The following is an 11,019-nucleotide window of genomic DNA, read 5'->3' as shown; positions in this document are numbered from 1 at the left end:
TGTACCCATCGGGGCCATCTCTATGTGGCTTTGGTTTTGCCTGAATCTCTTGAGATTCATTATCTCGTCCTTTTTATCATTCATCTTTATCATATTTCCCCCTTAAGTGGCTCTTTGATGTTTTCCCTGGGATTGCTTCTTGGGAAACCCCCAGTAGCTTTAATCTACCATAATGGTCTTGCCCTGGCTGTCGGCCTCCATCCTGGCATCCCTTTACTATTTTCTGGGCATTATCGCATCCCAGCAGGATAGCCATATCGGTTTCTAGTATCACCCCCATAACACTTGCGGGGAGCAGATGTGAAACAAATGCATGATGGAGTTAATATGTGGGCAGATCTGGATGCCTGATCCAGCCGTTTCCTCCTCTGGCTGAGGCTGCTGCCCAGAAGGAAGGTGATTTTGAGATGAATGTGGCTTTTTGTGGCCAGCAGCCTTGTGTCTTGCCTGGGCCCTTCTCAGCAACCCCTTGACCCCCCCTTGTCACAGTCCCTGGACAGAAGCAGAGGAGCCTGCTGGCTCAGTGTCTGACGCTGTGCCCCAGGTCTGCCACATGGTCCCTGTCTTCCTGTGCAGCCTGCTCTCCTTTCCCCGCTGGGCCCTGTCTGTGGTCAGTCTGGTATCCAGACCTGAGGGTCAGCTCCTTTTTTCTGCTCTCATCACTCTGAGAACTGGAGTCCTGACCTCAACCCCAATTCCCATGACTGGCCCCCACTTTCCCTGAGCACCATTCTCCTCACCTGCAAACTGGACCCAACAAAGACCCTTTATTTGAGTTGTTGTGAAGGTTGAAGGAGATCCTAAGAGCAGCTACTGCACAGGGTCAGTAAACATCAGCTGACTTTCCTTCTTCCTGCCTCCTTGTGGTACTCCCCTCACTGTGTGCTGCAGCTTCATGGGTCTGCACAGCTTCAGGCTTCCAGGTGTTCTGCTGAAAAATATCCCACTGTCTGAATTTATCCATCACCTACTGAAGGACATCTTGGTTGCCTTCAAATTATGGCAATTATGAATAAAGTTGCTGTAAACATCTCTTTAAAAACTTAAAAAATTCTCTGTAGCCAAATGCAGGTAACATTTAATTCTTGATATCCCTTCCCACCTGCATCTCTGGGCATGTCCTTTTTTGCCTGGAAATGCTGTCACATGGGTTTTGAATATTATAAAGAGAAATCTAACTAAGGAAAGTTGGGGAGGGTGCCTGCCAAATGGGAGGGGTGATTCTGTTTCTTTTGTCCAGGGAGTTGGGGTTCTCCTCAGAGGCCTGGGGATGTTGCCCCTGCCCCCAGATGGGTGCTGGGCCCCACTGGAGAGATGCTCACAGCACCTTCTCCACCCTGGTCCTGGCCTGGGCCTGACACAGCCGCAGGTCTACAAGTCTTGGGATGCCCCCCAGGGATGGAGGCCCAGGGGAAGTTGCCTGTAGATTGAGTGAGGGGCTGCACCTGGAGGGGCTTGCCTGTAGGGATTCCGTGGGTCAGTGCCATTTCCAGACTTTCTTTGCAGACCCAGACTACAGCTCGAGGGCCCACCAGGCTCTCCACGGGTCTGCACACGGAGCTTCAGAACTTGATGTGGATCTGAACCAGCTGGTCCTTTCCTCTTCCCCAGACTCAGGCCACTCCCTTCTGTGCTCCTATCTCCACTCCCATTAAGCTCTAGGAACACACAACATCAGTGCTCTATTCTCTTTCCTGTTTCCAACTTCTCTCTCTAAAGGGCCTGCCTTCCATTGGCATTTAAACCTGAGCAGATAGGTGAAGGGAACAAAAGCCTCCATCACCCCCACTTCCACCACCAACATCTCCCCCTCTTCATCCACAGCCACATTTCGTTAAAGAGTAGTTTGTATTCTCATTTCTCACTCGTTACTCACTTTTCATATAATAACATATTCCATTTGATTTCCTTCTCTTTTTATGTTGTTAAATGGAAGGGATGTTTCTTTCTCCTGTTACACTTGCTCTCAGTGGAATTCAATCTGTCGGGTCATTTTTTCCCTCTTTCCTTTGCTTTACCACACCATACATTTTTGCTCCTTCTACTCAGCTTGCTTCACCTTAGACTGTTATTCTGATTTAGTTTCTCTTCTACCTGACCCTTCAATCAGAGACTAGTTCAAGCCTCTGTCCTCAGATTTCTCTGCCTACTTTCACCTCAGGTGTCTTCAGTTGCCTCCTATACATGTGTAGTTCACAAATAAGTCTCTAATCCCAGATCTCTTCTCAGAGCTTCAGAAAAGCACATCCAGCCATCAGGTTGGTAGTTCCATTCGGGTGTTAAGGTTTATATCCATCCAAGTGCACAAGCCAGCAATCTGGGAGTCTTACCCAGCGGTCACATCCTCCTTCCCCGTCTCTGTGCAATCTGTCACTAGCTTCCCAGTGGTTTTGCCTCCTGGCTGCACCCCATTCATCATTTTCTGTCTCCATTACTACTTATTCTCTGTTACGTCACCCCCTCATCCCCTGTTTCTTACACTTATTTTTCTGTTCTGCTCTTGCACCTGAATGACCTTTACATTCAAGGCTTTATTACCTTTAAAAAATTTAAAAAAATTTTTTCAGGCTGCATCAGGTCTTAGTTGTGGCACGCAGGATCTTCGTTGAGGCACGCGGGATCTTTCTTCGTTGTGGTGTGCGGGCTTCTCTCTAGTTGTGGTGTGTGGGTTTTCTCTTCTCTATTTGTGGTGCGTAGGCTCCAGGGTGCGTGGGCTCTGTAGTTTGCGGCATGCGAGCTCTAGTTAAGGCACGCAAGCTCGGTAGTTGTGGCACGCGGGTTTCAGTTGCCCCGCGGCATGTCTGATCTTAGTTCCCTGACCAGGGATCGAACCCGTGTCCCCGGCATTGTAAGGCGGATTCTTTACCACTGGACCACCAGGGAAGTCCCTTTATTATGTTTTAAATGCTTCAGTGGCTGTTCAAGGCTCTCTGATGAGCCCTTAATCTATAATGTGGCTGATAACACCTCCAGCACCTCACTCCATCTCTGCTTAGACTCCCTCTCATCTCCTGGCTTCGACCTCAGGTCCTTCTCTCTGTTCCTGGGGGCTTCACTCCCCTGTTCCCTCTGGAGGAGACACCTTCCTCCCCATGACACTTAATGAGCCCTTCTCCTCCTTCAGACTTCTGCAAAAACACTGCCCCCTTGGTGGCCCAGACTAGTTCAGGTCCCCATCACACTGTGAGCTCTTCCTCCTGGCACTGGTCATCGCTTGAAATTTTGTGTGTGGATGACAGTGTGACCCTTAACCTCTAACACAGAGCCTGGCCCATAGCAGCTAATCAGTTAATATCTTTTGAATGAATGAACAAATAAATGAATGAATAAATCAGAGAAAAAGAGGACAGACCCATTAAATGACTATTTAAGGTAGACCAGAGTTTCATGTGATGGAGAGATCCTATATACTGTTTTAAATGCCTTCGTTTATATTTAGTAAGAACTATTCATTTAACGTTCCCAAGTATCAGGTATTTTGACAGGCGTTTCCCCACAAGAAGGACTTCCCAGTCAAATCCTCAAGGTTTTCAGTCTTGGTATGTGACGCTTTCTGCATCTGGTTCTAATGTGATGCTGATTCTTTTCTGTCTGGAGGTTTGCCTGGAGTAACCTAGAGGTGGTGGGAGGGAGCTGGCTACCCCTGCCCTCTCCAAGTTTCTTACCCTGGGTGAGGGAGGGTCTGGGACCCCACACGTGTGGGCACAGGCAAAGAGCCCCTCTGCTTGCAGGGTGACCTTCTTGGGAACCCATGTTTATGGCAAACGAGATAAAGATCCAGAGTGGCTGAGAGCCTGGGCTATTCTCTGCCTTCCCGGTGGTAAGACATTCTTCCTTCTGTTTTTGAGCACCATTACCTGACACCAAACTCTTTAACGAGGTGAATTGGAGCCCAAAGTGGAATTTCTAGGGCTGAGAGAAATTGAGAACTGGGAGTTTGATCAAGTTTTCTGGAGTTTTTGAAAATTATCTCTGCTCGCCAGCTTTCTCTTGAGTCTTCCAAATCCATCCTGGTTACATCTTGAGAACAGATTTGTAATTTTTTCATCATAAATCAGCCCCCTGAGCAAAGAGCAACTCTTAATGCTTCATGCTTTAGCACATCCCTGCTTTAAGAGCAGGCTATGAGCAAACATTCTGAGCTGTTTGTTGTGTTTTGCTTGGGAGGTAGCGTTGTCTAGATTTTTCTTAGACCATGATTAAGTTTATCGAGCTGAGTGTAACAGACAGATTTGGAGATACAGACACACACCGGTATGCATGCATGTGAGCATGCACATTCGCACACACACACACAAATACATTTGACAGCCAACAGGCAGGAGTGTTTGATCTGCAAGCCTGGACACCCATATGGCAAGTAACGTGAAAGTGTAGCTCATGTTTTCTCTCTGTTTGTGTAAGTATGTGAGATATGTTGTTTTGCTTTTGCATATCTGCAGATTACATGCATTTTCAGATTTTAAGAAGAACATTTACCAATTTCCCTCATAGGACATAGCCAGCTTCATGGGCCAGCCTGGCTTGTCTGCTGACTGGGTTCCTGATGTTCACTCAGCATGGTCACTGCTTTCCTTAGAGAGATGGCGTGGTCTCTGCCATAGTTGTTCATTGTATGTTTTGAATCTGGGAAATGTGAGTTTTCTTTGTTTTCCACTTTCGCATACTAAGCATGACTCCCTTCGTATAAAAATATAAAACCATGAATATATGCTCGTTGTAGAAAATTTAGAAAAAAAAGGAATTAGGTTAAAACCACTAATATATTCTTGCTGTAGAAAATTTAGAAAAAGAGTAATTTAGGTTAAAAAAAGTCATCAGCAACCCACAATTATGTGCTTATTTAATGACTGTTTCCACACCTTTAAAATACCCGCTAAGCAAAGGTCACATTGTCTTTTGTGTCACTGGCACTTTTCTCAGGGGACAATCATGCTTGTAATATTAACTCTTTTCATTATTTGTATGAGAACAAACGCTTGACTTCCCTAAATGAGATGTAGCTTCCCTCCTGAAGCTACAAAGAGAGCTATAAATTAATCTTGAAAAGTTTGGTATAAGGGCAGGCATCATCCAACATTTTCAGAGACTGAATGGTTAATTGGCAGGTTGGTTTAATGATCTCTCATTTGCTTCTCTTCCTCAGAGGGAGTTGGAAGGAAGGGTAGCAATACCACATTCACAAATGTAACACTATGTGTACTATGTAAGTAATAATACTATTTTTAATTGTAGCAATACTAAATCACAGTGGAAATTGTTAATTGATATCCACTGTTATACAATACTATTACACTATATAACTAGTAATACTGTTATTAATTGTAATACCACATCACAGTGGATGTCATTAATTAGTATCCACTGTTATACTGTTTATACTATAATTAATAACACTATTAATTGTAGTAATACCACAGTTACAGTGGATATTGTTGATAGTCTATCTGAGGTGAAGGAAAGGTAATTGAAAAAGAAACATTTGAGCAAATCTTAAACATAGAATGCATTCCCTATGTCCTTAAAATAAAGCAAAATAACTCTTGGTGTAAACGTCTCTTCCCCTCTCTGGAAGCTTATTATACTTATATTTGACTCTCCTTTTACCTGTCATCAGGCATCAAGGTATATTCCAAGTGCGTGCTGAGCTGTTGAATTAAAAAAAAAAAAGTGCTTTCAGGACAAGCGTGATAAAGGAAATTCTTTTCCTTAAAAGGGAAATCATATATATACACTTTTTCGTTGCACACTTCAGACCTCTACTAATAGGTATTTCCAGACTCTGCTTCATAATCCTCAAAAATCTCCTTGTGAGACTCTTCTATATATGGTTTGACTGAAAGTAGGATGCAGAGTTTCTCTTTTTCTTAAAGAATGTAGCTGTAGGGGAAAACCCAGAAATACAAACCAGGCATTGTCATTCAGACACACAAACCTTGTGGGAAGACAGCTATCTGTCCTTCCTTAGCAAAGGTGACTCCCTTCCTCCCTCCCTCACCCCTTCCTTCCCTCCTTCCCTCTCTCTCTTCCTTCCTTCTTTCTGTATTTCTTCCATTCAGCAGCAGATTTGACCAGCACAAAACTTTTTTTCAGACATACTTGTCTTGGGAATTTGTGTGGATTATTTTTTAGGTAGTACTAATTTTCATTTTTGAAAACTACTTTATCACAGCAGCAAAACCATTGCTTAAGTTAATCTTGTTTTCTGAGAAGGAACTCAAGATAAAACTGGTACTGTGAGTTCCTGGTGTGTGGTCCAGGGTTTTCTGACCTGGTTCATAGAGAATTAGATGAATTGCTTTTTTATTTACATGGCGGGCAGAGAAGTGAAAAGACACTATACTCTGCATGTAAATTAAGTGCTCTGAAAAAAACCTCCAATTGAGAGAGACATTGACTTTTTTATCCAGTTCTGAAGACACATGTACACCCTGGGAAAAACAGCTGTGAAGACCAGAAGCCCCTAAAATGGCCAGTGAGTGGTTCAGGTAGTCCCTAAGCAGCCTGTGTGTACTTCTCTGTCCACCCTTTTGCGAGGAGATACTGTACTTCTATTGAAATTAGAAATCTTGAAAAAATTCCCACAATGTCTGAGTATGTAGCTGCAGTATCCATCCATCTTTGACTTTGGATAGTTGGATGTCAAAATACCCATTTATCAGTTCCTCTGGTATTATACTTCCTCAAAATCAGATGAAAGATGTATAGTGCTAAATGTTATTAGTGGAAAAGTAGCAAAGTGATTATTCTACCCCTCCCAATATTTGTTTTCCTTTATCTTAGATAAAAGATCTATAGATTCAGTTTCATTCATTCCTATTATATTGTATTTCTGACACATATTGGGTATTTCTGTCCTCACAAATACTGTAATTTTTATGTTCATAAACATGGTAGGGTTAGCTAATCATATAATATAAACACAATAATCCTATTTGCTACTAACAATTTAGAATTGCTTTATTATCATAAGAATGACAGAAGTTTTAGATTATTGAAATTTGTGGAGTTGTAGATATTTTGTTGGAGAGGAATGGTATACAGGCACACTGTCTTTTCATAAATAAGGTGTAAAACCCAGCCAGCCACTGTCCTTCCCATGGGTGCTGTACCTGAGGTCAGGAGACCTTTGGTCCCATCTCTGCTCTCCATTTCTTGGAAGAAAAGATCCTGCCTCCTGCAGAACTGGTTGTAAGAACTTGTGAAGTCTGCTTTAGAGAAAGTCTTCTATATATGATGCTGTTTGGGGCACCTGAACTGAAGTCAGTGAGAGAGAACATTTCAGAACTATTGATACTTTGTGTGACTGTATGTGTCTGCTTGCTAATAAAGCTGTATGTGTGTTTATATATAAACTATATCTATATCTGTACCATCTATCTGTCTATCTGTCATCTATCTATCTGGCAGAACTTGGTCCAGAAATTTTATATTCATTAAAACGGTGAAGCACCTAGGCTACAGGGGTGCTCTCTTGGTGTAAAAATATGAAAAATATACAAAACAATACTTTCCAGACATTGGGCAACTGGCAGCCTACAGGGTAGAGATTCCTGAGAAAAGAGAAATAAGGTGAGCCCTAAAATTGCCTCAGATTTCTGCCTGGAGGAATTTCCAGACCACTGTCCAGGGAGAGGAAGTTGGAACAAAGCCTGGAGGTCTGGCTGAATCGAGGAGACTGAGGATGGAATTTGGCAGGCCAAGGGGCTAAAATCCATGGGGCAGAGTTCTGTAGAGAAGGAGCTGCACAGAGGGAGTTGCTGAGATCATGAGGGTCTCCTCTAGCCTCTGACTGAGAACTGACTTATACATCTGAGTTTGGGGAATCCACCTCAGGAAGCAGCAGTCTCAACATTCCTGGGCCTTGCTCAGGGCTGGGAAGAGCATGTGCTTCACCAGAGTGGGCCGAGTGCACGTAAGAAGCAGGGCCTTGGTTAGAGTCTTAAGAAGGGTCACCTTCTTAAGGTGGGGCTGAAGCAACCCTAGTGTAAAGGCTGCTATTGATCTAGCCTACCAAACCTCAAAGCCAGAAAAAGGCCCATTTTCTCTAAAGGAATCCAGCACAGTCCAGCACTCAATGATGTAAAGTTCTCAATGCCTGGCATCCAGTCAAAACTTACCAGGCATGGAAAGAAGAAAAATGTGTACTTATAGGAGAAAAATTAATAAAAACAGACCTAGAAATGACAAGAGATGATGGAAGGAGCAGAAAAACCTTAAAACAGCTGTTATTAATCTTGAAAACATGCCAAATAATGGAAAGAAAACATGAATATAAAGAAGAGAGAGATGGAAGATACAAAAAGATACAATTGAAACTTCAAGAATGAAAAACTGCAGCATTTAGAAGCCACTTTGCAGGGGTGGGAGGATAACATGTCTACATCTTTATAACGTTTGGGCTAAAAATCCTAATATTGATAAAAGAACTGAATTGGCTCAAGTTGGTCTCTAAAAATTCTGTTCTTCCTACATGTAACCTTTGACCTTTTGCCAAACTCTTTTCCTTCTCAAACAGTCTGGCCCAGCAAACTCACAGATTGTCAGCTACCCTGTTCCTCACCATGGTAGACCAACAGCCGCAGGGTTAGTCACTCAATATCAGTCATTTAGGAATTCATAATGAGAAATTACAACATGCAAAATAATTCCTCTCATTCCTTCTCATTTTTGAAATCCAGTAATAACCCAAGTTCTTTCAGGCAATGCTTTCTCTCAACTTCTCTTCTCCAAATATGCAGAGTTTCCTGGCTGGAAAATGCTTCAGAGAGTTCCTCCACTCTCACCTCTGTGGGGTGTGTGTGTGTGGTGTGTTGTATGTGTGTGTTGTGTGTAGACATACATCCATGTGTTGTGTGTGTACATGCACACCTCACGTGCACATGTGTCATGTATTTGTGTGTGCACGAGTATTTTATATGTGCCTATGTGTGTTTCATGTGCATGATTGGATGCACACAAGCATGTACGTGGGGTGCGTGCACATGCATGTAGGCACGTGTCTCTGTGTGTGCGTGTGTATCAGTGTGTGTTATACCCCTTGGCTACCTCCCATTTGCTCCTCGGGCTCACCTGGGCCGCACACTTTCCATAACAGCTAGAGCCTGGGTGTGGTCCTCTCAGCACTTTCCACTTTCTCTCTCAGGACTGATCATGCTTCATTTTAAGTGCTGTTCACATGTGTGCATCACACAGACCATGGGTCCTTTGTTATTGCTGGACCCAGGGCTTTTGGCCTTACATGGAATATGGCCTTACCATTGTACCCCAGTGCTGTCATTAGTTGCCATGAAGCTTGTACATGAAGATAAAGTTCAGTTTGGAATCCAGAACCTGTGGGACATAGAACAAATACACAAGTATTGAGTGATGTTAACATTCGCCTGGATGGTTATGTCAAAATAAGAGGGCGAAAACGGGGGGAGGGGCAGAGTTGTGTTTACCAAAACACTTTCCATGTGACAAGTGGCTGAAAAATGTTCAGTAATATCCCGTGGACTATGACCCTTTTAGTGTATTTCTTAATCACCTTTTCTCGTTTAATATAATTCTCTTTAGTGCTAGAAATGATTAAATCTAGGAGATTTGCTGAGGATTATTTTAATTTATTGGCTAATGGACCCAGATGGGAGGTTTATTTTGCTGTAATATTTCTACTTCCTTTTGAAAAATATTCCTTTCAACCAATGTTTGATACTGTATTTGACAATCTACTTTGAGGTAAGTCAGTTTCCTTCTGGGCTTTGCTAGTTTTCTCCAGCACAGGTCATTTATAGGGGCCTCATATTTAGGGAGTGACTTTTCTTTTAAAACTCTATTGCCAAATTGACATTATCATTATCACCACAAACTCTTTTTGTCCTGGTTGTTCATGAAATGCTATTGCCTGAAGCTAAGAGCAAGTTTACTATCTTTCCCGAAGGAAAACACCAGAAAAAATCATTTATCATTTCATCCTTTTCCTTTTCAAGGATTTCTTCTCACAGAATGAGGCTTGTCCCTGAGGCTCTTTGGAAATCGACAATTCAGGAAGAATCAATGGGGAGCTGCATTTTTGATGGATGAACCATTTGAAAATTCTGTGGCATTCTTCCCATGACCTTTTCTGAAGACAGATAAATAGCCTTCCAAAGGTTGCATTTTATTTTATGTTCAAAAAAACTAGCCAGTCAAGGTATATTGGAAACAACAGAATCACGTTAGGATCTTTCCCAATGTGAAAAAAGTAAATAAAAGGAGAAAAGATAGTGCAACCCAGAGACGTTTTCTGGAAGAGGAAGAGTGATTTGCAAAGAGGGGGAAACATCAGCACTAAAGGAGTCTGAACCCAAAAGGATGCAAATAATGCAAAGAAATTCTCAGTTTCTTTCTAAAATGGCATTCCCACTACATTAATCATTATGTACTTAATACTTTCAATTTGTACATTGCTCCGCACATACTGTTGTCTAAAGGGACGTCTCTGATTTCATGGTCCATGATATATTACTAAGGAAAAAAAGTAAACACATAGAAATGACAACACGCCAACAAGATGAAACATGGCATTATCAAATATCAAGATTTAAATTATATAAGGGCACACCAAATGTGAGGGATGCTTATAGCATATGAGTCAGGAGGCACTTCAGAGAGTTTCTTATGGGATTTGAACGTGGAAGTAGAAAGAAGGATCTTGAAGAATTTAAATAATGATATAGAAAAAAGATAGAAACTCTAGAATGAATGAAGCCAAAGCATGTGGGCAGTGATGGACAAAGTGCCTTTGAAGAACCAGTAAAGAGATGGTGAGGTACACCTTCGTATAATGAGGAAGGTGTAGGGTCATCAATGAGTCATATTCCCAAATCTGGTCAACAGTCTGTCAAAATTAAAATATCTTGAAATATTTAAAATATTTTATTTGAGTGAATTTTTGTTTTGTTTTGTTACGCTGGGTTTTATAGTGTTTACATTGTCAGGAAAAGAGATTCATGTGTTTCGCTACATTGAGATTTCACACCTGGATTTGTCACATAT

Source organism: Balaenoptera physalus, assembly GCF_965194825.1.
Source record: "Balaenoptera physalus genome assembly, chromosome: 2".
Taxonomy (NCBI): domain Eukaryota; kingdom Metazoa; phylum Chordata; class Mammalia; order Artiodactyla; family Balaenopteridae; genus Balaenoptera; species Balaenoptera physalus.
The sequence above is the reverse complement of the archived record's forward strand: the minus strand, read 5'-3'. Positions refer to the sequence as shown.